Source organism: Limulus polyphemus, unplaced genomic scaffold, assembly GCF_000517525.1.
Source record: "Limulus polyphemus unplaced genomic scaffold, Limulus_polyphemus-2.1.2 Scaffold2620, whole genome shotgun sequence".
Lineage (NCBI taxonomy): Eukaryota > Metazoa > Arthropoda > Merostomata > Xiphosura > Limulidae > Limulus > Limulus polyphemus.
Genome location: NW_013668230.1, coordinates 52,567 through 61,031, shown reverse-complemented (window position 1 = coordinate 61,031; position 8,465 = coordinate 52,567). Strand labels below are relative to the sequence as shown.

Sequence of the window (8,465 nt, the reverse complement as noted above, 5' to 3'; positions counted from 1 at the left end):
TCGTGTAGCTTTGCGCGAAATTCAAAAACAACAAACAAAATCCCCCATCTCATAAAAGAAAAGACAGAGTCACTTAAGAGTTCCCCGTTTACCTGCCTATCTGTAAAACTCGACCAATTAAGATCGTTCGACAAGATAAGTACTTTAAAACTATTTTTAAACATATTTAAAGAATATTGTACTGGAATGATAAACATAACAGAGAAAGGAACTCTAATTAGTATTACCTTTACCGAAACCAAAGAAGTGTGCCAAAATCGTCTTACACTTTGATTTACACTTACCCTTATCAGAATAAGTAGTTAATGTTCACAGGTAACAGTTGTTTCTTTCGTACGTAGATACCGAACACAAATATATTCAGTTTCAAACACTGAATTCTCGGCCAGAATGCTTCGAATCTCCGACTCGGATACTATTAGGGAGAGCTAGCGAACAGATCTCGCAAGCTCTGGAACTTTGCTGCAGAATGACCGTCAGAAGCTCAAGCTGACTGCTTGATTGGCTTCCTAAGAAGATTAACGCACAGGTGGTGCGTCTGGGCGAATTCAACGAAACCCCCCCTGAGGTTCTACGCAACTCCTGGCGGGAAGTATGCGTGCAAGTCGCGTGAGCACGGGCAGAGAAAAACACTACGTGATTATTAGGAGCTTGACAAGTAAATATCAACATGTGCTGATGCTACTGTATGTTATTGGTCTACGAAAGGATCCATCCCGTTTGGAACTAGTTAATGAAATATTTAAATGAGAGTTATAATGACATAAAAACCAATAAACCTTGAAGTTTGTCTCATCCCAACCAGGGGGGGTACATCATCACACAACACACTGATTTTTGTAGTTGGAACTAAACGGAGAGGCCCTCTTTCATATACATATATGCATTTTTGTGTATGTGTATAAGAAACAGCACAAGTCACTCTACTTGAGAGACTTCCAGTTGGCATACGTTCAAACATTTCTTGTATCTCTCCCTTAAAAAAATTTACTACAAAGTAGCTTATCCATCATCATCCAGACATGATAATGTAAGTAATGTAATTATAATTCATGATAAACCATTGTTATATGGTGAAAAGTCACGCAGAAAGAAGTTTCGTCATAACTATATATATATAAACTAGTAAACAGATTCTACTCTGGATTTCATAATACTCGAAGATTCTGTACACATTGAATAGAATGAAGCGTTTTAAAAATTTTCTTCAGAAGCTTCTAATTACAATATAATCCTATTTTATGCACGTTTAAAATAATTTCAAAATCAAAATATAAGTTCGAAACTTTAAAATCGTCGATCAGTTAACCAGAATGCAATGGTTTTGATTTCCTTCCAGTTGTATATCGTGTGAAGATCCCATTCTTTCCTCCCAATCATTCGTTTTAAATCTTTACCTCGGTAAGAAATTGGAATGTCCACATCATTGGTGCTCTCATAAGAAAATCCAATTTATATCTGAACAATACAGAATAAACACAGGTATACTTGAGAGAAGGAGCTTAAGTTGGTTTAGTTAAAGCAACTATCCTGTACACCTTCTCCTACTATGAAACTAGTTTCGCGCTACAGCCCTGTCAATCCGCTCCTACTATGAAACTAGCTTCATGCTACAGCCCTGCAAATCCTTTCCTACTATGAAACTAGCTTCATGCTACAGCCCTGTCAATCATCTCCTACTATGAAACTAACTTGATGCTACAGCCCTGTCAATCCGCTCCTACTATGAAACTAGCTTCATGCTACAGCCCTGTACGTTCTCCCCAACTAAGAAACTAACTCTGTGCTGCTAATCTGTACGTTCTTTTAAACTACAGTCCTGTACGTTTAGTGCAGGATTTATGAAACTAGCTTCATGTTATTAACAAGTACGTCCTCCCCAACTAAGAAACAAGCTTCCTGCTATTATCCTGTAAAACTTCTTCAAGCTAAGAATCTAATTTAATCATATCACGCTATGTCTTCTACGAACTAAAAACTAACTTAAAATATCGTTAACTGATGAAACAATGAATTCTAATTTTTATAAGTAAAAACGTAGTAAAAGTATATTTAGCCAGCTAAGTTTCGCTCTAAGTGGATTAGCTTAATTTCATCGGAAATAAATATTAATGCATAGTATTATGCTGTAAGTTTTTATACAAACTAAAATACGCTAGCCTTATCCTAATATTCAGAACATCTTCTACGCACTAAATTAAATAAATTATAGTCACATTTTAATTAATACAGACAATAATGTCTTGTTCTCGTTCAGCTGTGGTCTCTTTGATTGGATCAAGGTAGTGTTTTTGATTCTTAGATATCGGACAACGATTCTGAACTGCCCTCAACGCACTGGAACTTATATAATCTAATATGCTCCTTTAATCTCTTTTTTTTTTGGGGGGGGGGGGATTTCACACTGTTTATGTGGGTCAAGTTATACTTGTCAAATTCATACTCATATACCACACCTATTTGTTTGTTTTTGGCGTGATTGTTGTTAAGCGCAAAATTACACCACCGGCCATTCCAACATGTGGTCACTACGGGAATCGAAACCCGATTTCTAACAGTACTACATCTGACACTTATGGTTTGGGTATCTGATCCTTTACAATAACTAAATTCTTGATACAAAATTTCAGTTTAAACAGAGTTTCCAGTTGTAAATTGGGGTCGACTTAATACACCAAAAACTTTAATATCCTACGTACGTAATGTTAAATAAAATCTTATTTCGGCCCACTGCAAGATGATACTTCAGAGTTGGAGACAGCCTGTGATGTCAAAACCTTGTCGAAACGTTGTACATTTGCTGTTGTGTTAAACTTATATTAAAGTTTTTCTTCATTACCCATTCAAGCCGTCTCCAACCATTATCAGTCTCAGAGTGGGTTCCTCGTCATCGAATACTTCAGAGTTGATTACTTTATTTAAGTAAACTTAATACCTTTATTAATGAGATTCAATGGGTAAGCATTCAGCTGTAACTTGCTTTCCAGATGCTCTGATAAACCCTAAGCACTAACCCTTGAACTAAACTAGCTCTATATTGTATAGAAAGAAGACAAACTGTCCAGACGAGACCACAACCTGTTATACTGACTGTCACAAAACTGACCATCATTTCTTTTTAATGTATATCTAAAAAAGAGGTAATTTCTAATTCATTTCTTATGATAATGATTCACGTGTTCAAGAACATCGTTTCGAACTGTGAAAAAGAAAGCTTATAATACGATTGTCTTTAGAAGGCATAGGTTTTAGTTTTAAGCTTTTGTGGGGTTATTGTCAACTTATAAGTCAGCTCTTAACATATTTAATGACCATATGAGATGAGAATCATTAGTTTAATATAACGTTTTTATAGGAGATGAGAGTCATTAGCTTAACATGTCGTTTTTATAGGAGATGAGAGTCATTAGCTTAACATGACGTTTTTATAGGAGATGAGAGTCATTAGTTTAACATGACGTTTTTATAGGAGATGAGAGTCATTAGCTTAACATGACGTTTTTATAGGAGATGAGAGTCATTAGTTTAACATGACGTTTTTATAGGAGATGAGAGTCATTAGTTTAACAGGACCTTTTTATAGGAGATGAGAGTCATTAGTTTAACATGACCTTTTTATAGGAGATGAGAGTAATTAGTTTAACATGACGTTTTTATAGGAGATGAGAGTTATGAGTTTAACATAACGTTTTTTTAAATTCTAACAGTAAATTTCATCAACCGATTCATGTTTATTTTATGCATTCATGCGTATTTTGATAAAAATCTACTTGGTTATTGACGTGTTTTTTTTCTTTCGAAATTATGATTCATTAGGCATTGCCATCGCAAGGATTGACTCTAAACGTACACTATCTTATTTTTCGTTCATAGCTTTCAACTTTTAACAAAATTTGACTTTACATACTTAAACAAGTCTTGTACTACAATATCTTGTAATCTACGGTTTTCTAGTGGTAAATCTCTGGTAAAAATATTATCAAATACACATAGAATTGTACGTGTAAACTATTTTCATCATTTTGAAAAGGTTCACGTAAAATTTTACAAACATAAGGAGTTTCTTAAGTTATGTAAATGGCACATTTTTTCCCCAGATTGTTACAGTTTAATGTTTTGTCGCATTTAAGATATCCCCAGTGGGTCAACAGTAAGTTTACAGACCTAGAACGCTAAAATCCGGAGTTCGATTCCCTGTGGTAGACAGAGAACAGATATACTATTATGTAGCTTTGCACTAAAACAAACAAGCATTTAAGGTATGATCAACAATAGTGACAATCACAAAAAAAAATTTAAATTCAGAATTAAAGCACAAAAACACAGACAGAACCTCAACAACATGTTTTCAACATCTAAACAAACAGTTAAGAATAAAATCAGTAGATTTCACAATTATGTGAGTTGCGGAAAAAGCTGTTACATACCCCCCAAACTTCCTACGCTATGCCTAACAATGGTCAAAATGTAGTTCTAATACATTCCGTTCCACCACGGCTTTGTACCGGCTGTGGTTGCCACGTGACTTAATTATTTTAATATTCATAATCGTTTTTATATAACGTTACCAACCCTCTGTATAATACGTGATCAGTATATATAGCCCCCAGTAGCACAGCGGTATGTCTGCGGACTTACAACGCTAGAATCCAGGTTTCGATACCCGTGGTGGGCAGAGCACAGATAGCCCATTGTGTAGCTTTGTGCTTAACTTCAAAAACAACAACAAAAAACAAACAATATTTATAAATATTCAAGGGGGCGCTTCTTTTTGAAATTGATGTTGTTTATCTCATAATTCCAGTATTGTCACTTAACTAACCGTAGCCCTTGACCTCCTACACCAGCTCCATCTGCACAACATTCGGTCTCTTTATACAGAGATCAGCGGTAGTTACTTGTACAGGGTCCTCCATACGTGTAAACATATTCATTTAGTTTGCAAATAATAATGACAGTAAATACATATTTTTTTTGCGCGATGAAAATATTTTGATGTGAGATAATGCTGGACGAATATTACGGTTCATATTAAAATGGAAAAATATGTTTATTTTATCATATGCATGGAATTTCTACTTTTACACTCCAGCAGTTATCTCCAATTCTAAATTTATGTTTGATAAAAAAAGTTCACATAGCTTCTACTAAGAAATAAGAAAACATTTTTCCCCCTTTTCAACGACTTAATATGGCCAACTGCTTTATCAAATCCGTCAAATTTCAATGTTTGACACATGATTGTATCTATAGGACTTGGTCCATCAAGACTATTTATGATTGTACTTATAAGTCTTGATCCATCAAGACTGTTAATGTGTAACACGTGATTGTATTTATAAGACTTGATCCGTCAAGACTATTTATGTTTAACACATGATTGTACTTATAAGATTTGATCCATCAAGACTGTTTATGTGTTAAACTATATCATATTTATAAGACTTGATTCATCAAGACTGTTTATGTGTTAAACCTTATAACACCGAAATCTATACATATAACCAAAATGAGGTGCGATAAATCAGGTGAACAATACCTGTTCTTAAAGAATACCTTTATTGGGCAAGAGAAGGTATATAACTGCAGCTTTTTTAGGTCTACGGTCTGTTTAAATACAGTAATTAACTAGTTAACCCACAAATCTGGTTTTATATTTAACTAAAAACAATTGCACGGCAGTAACTCTTTTAAAAAGTTGCATTGATGCTATATCCTTTATTATTTCCTTTCAAATAATCAGGGACTAATAATAATATACCGTGACTCAAGGATTAGAAAAAATACGACGGTGGCATAGCTGTGGTTAAAAGTTGATTGAGTTACATAATTATCTTATAAACAGACATTAAAGAAGAGACGAAAGCGTAACTTTCCGTCCTTCTGATTATTGTCTTTTTCAAGTCACGTGCTTATGAGTAACAAATCAATTTCATATTAAAAAAAAAAAAACACGGCATAATGTCTATTAATAGTAAACACGGTTAACAAAGAAGACGATTTAAAAATGTTATGAAAACTAAGTGATTTGGGTTCATGTTATACTGGAAACGTGAAGCCTGTAATTATGCCGCTTTTCAGAAAGTTCAATCATGTAAAGTTTTTTCTCTTGTTAGATCACACCAAAACCCGTTATCCTCTCAGACTTGTATAACTTACGAATCAGAGCCGGCTGACTACACCTAACTCAAACTAGGTCACCGCCGATAAGTTTCTATAATGACCCGAACTGTCTTACGGCAAGAAAACTGACTTTGCATAAGTTAGAACCCTGATGATAACACCTTGTCTTTGTGTAGAGTTAAGACATTTTCACCCTCTGGCTGTATGTAGAAAGAAGTCTTATTTCATCACTCTTGTGGGCATTTTAAAACGTTCTCAAGAAAGTTAGACTAAATACAGAAGAATTGTTGTGAAGTATGGGGATAACCTTGTTCATGTCATTTGGAAGAATATGATGCAACATCAAAGATGACAGTCTATAAACACTTCAAAGTGATGTACAGGTGTAACTGATAATGTTTACGACTAGTTTCACGTGGCCAGTAATATGTGACGTTGTGGAATGACAGTCTGTCAGTATTGCCATCACACCAGCAGAAACTAAATAATATATAAATATATATATTTGTTTATTTACCCAAAATGCGGTGGCACCTACCATCATTATGTCACTCATCTTAGTTTCATCATGATGTTGTGCTACCACTCCCACACCAATGTAGCAGGTTCACAATGACGTCATTGTTTTCCAGCCAACCACAGTGTGGAGAAATATCTTAGGGTTCAGCACGTTTCAGGAAAGTTTTTTTGTTGTTGTTGTTGTTGTGCCTGTAAAACCCAAATGTTCAGACATAGCACGGTGTTATTATAAATAACTATTAAATAGAGTGGTGCGAACTCCCAGAAAGTTATTTCTGCCTATGCATATGTTTTTGTTGTTTTTTTTTCTTTGAAAAGATTTATTAACGTTGTACAACGAATTGCTAGTTAAACTAAACGAAATCTCTGAGGTTTTAGTAATGTTATTCCTTTATTTATACTTATATTTAAATACATATTTGCTCAATATGAGCAATTGTACAAGTTTTCCAAAGGTTAATTGATACTTTATATTCAATCAAACGTTCAAGGGAATTTTTATATTATTTGTTTGTTGTAAAGCACAAAGCTTCACCGTAGACTACCTGTGCTGTGGTTACCATAGGGATCGATCCCATGATTTTAGCTCACTCTGGCTCACCGGGGCACACTTCAGATATTTCCTAGATTATATACATACGGATGTTGCCCTATGAAAGGTTGTTAGGAATGATTTTGAACGCTAGAATCTGGGTTTCGATACCCGTGGTTGGCAGAGCACAGATAGCCTATTGTGTAGCTTTGTGCTTAATCACAAACAAACCATAAAATGGCTCTCATTCAAATACTCCTGACAGCAAAAAAAGTAATGCACCGTACTTAATAATTCAATAACAAAGTAGGTTATGCTTACCTCAACTACGAGCGACCCTAAAAAAATACGATTGTTGAAAAGCTTCGTGATATTATAGTAGGCAGACGCAACGACAACAAATCACTATTGTTGCAAACGCGCTTTAAAACTTTGGATGTGTATGACCTGTAAAGCTGTCGACTTGGCCACGAGAAAAAAAAAATCATATATATATATATACTGAAATATAAACATATATCATGTATATATATATATATATATATATACATTTTTTTATGCTGCCAATAGGTTTACTTAAACGTCCACCAGAGAGGGCACTTAGAGGGCCTGGTGGTTAAGACGCTCGACTTGCAATCTGAGAGTCGAGAGTTCGAATCCCTGCCACCGAACATAATCGCCCTTTAGGGCTGCTGTCAAGGCCAGCCACCCGAATGTACACATTTTCCCCTAATACAAAATGCCCGAGCCACTAACTCCAGAACTAGATAGGAATAAGGTCAAATGAGGAAGAAAAGGACACTTGGAGTCTTTAATATTTTTTAGGAATCTTTAGAAAAAACATATAAGAAAAATAGAGTTTCCTTTCTGCAAAGCTATAAAATGGGCTATCTGCATTATATTCACTGCGAGGAATCGAACCCCGGATTGTAGTGTTGTGAGTCCGTAAACTTACTGCTGACCAACTAAGGGACAAAATATATATATATAAGAAAAATATAAATTAAAAGTAGACTTTATAAATTATAATTGGTGTACGTCTCCATATATGTAGGGTGGTTAGGACGCTCGACTCGCAATCTGCAAGTCGCGGGTTCGAATCCCCGTTCCCACCAAACATGCTCGCCCCTACAGCCGTGGGGGCGTTATAATATGACGGTCAATCCCACTATTCGTTGGTTAAAAAGTAGCCCAAGAGTTGGCGGTGGGTGATGATGATTAGCTGCCTTTCCTCTAATCTTTCACTGCTAAATTAGGGACGGCTAGCACAGATAGCCCTCGTGTAGCTTTG

At 35.3% G+C, this 8,465-nt stretch overlaps 1 protein-coding gene across 3 annotated transcripts in view; it reads right to left on the bottom strand.

Annotated features, from left to right (window-relative positions):
• The window catches only part of LOC106467456 (solute carrier organic anion transporter family member 3A1-like), a 159,373-nt gene that overhangs the window by 102,112 nt on the left and 48,796 nt on the right, over positions 1-8,465 (bottom strand). The window contains exon 1 of one of the 3 annotated variants that reach the window (XM_013927807.2): positions 285-635. The exons of the other annotated variants lie outside the window; for them this stretch is intronic. The gene's annotated coding sequence lies outside the window, so the exon portion shown is untranslated. Of the gene's footprint in view, positions 1-284; positions 636-8,465 lie in introns of those variants that run through there. 3 annotated transcript variants of the gene reach the window in all.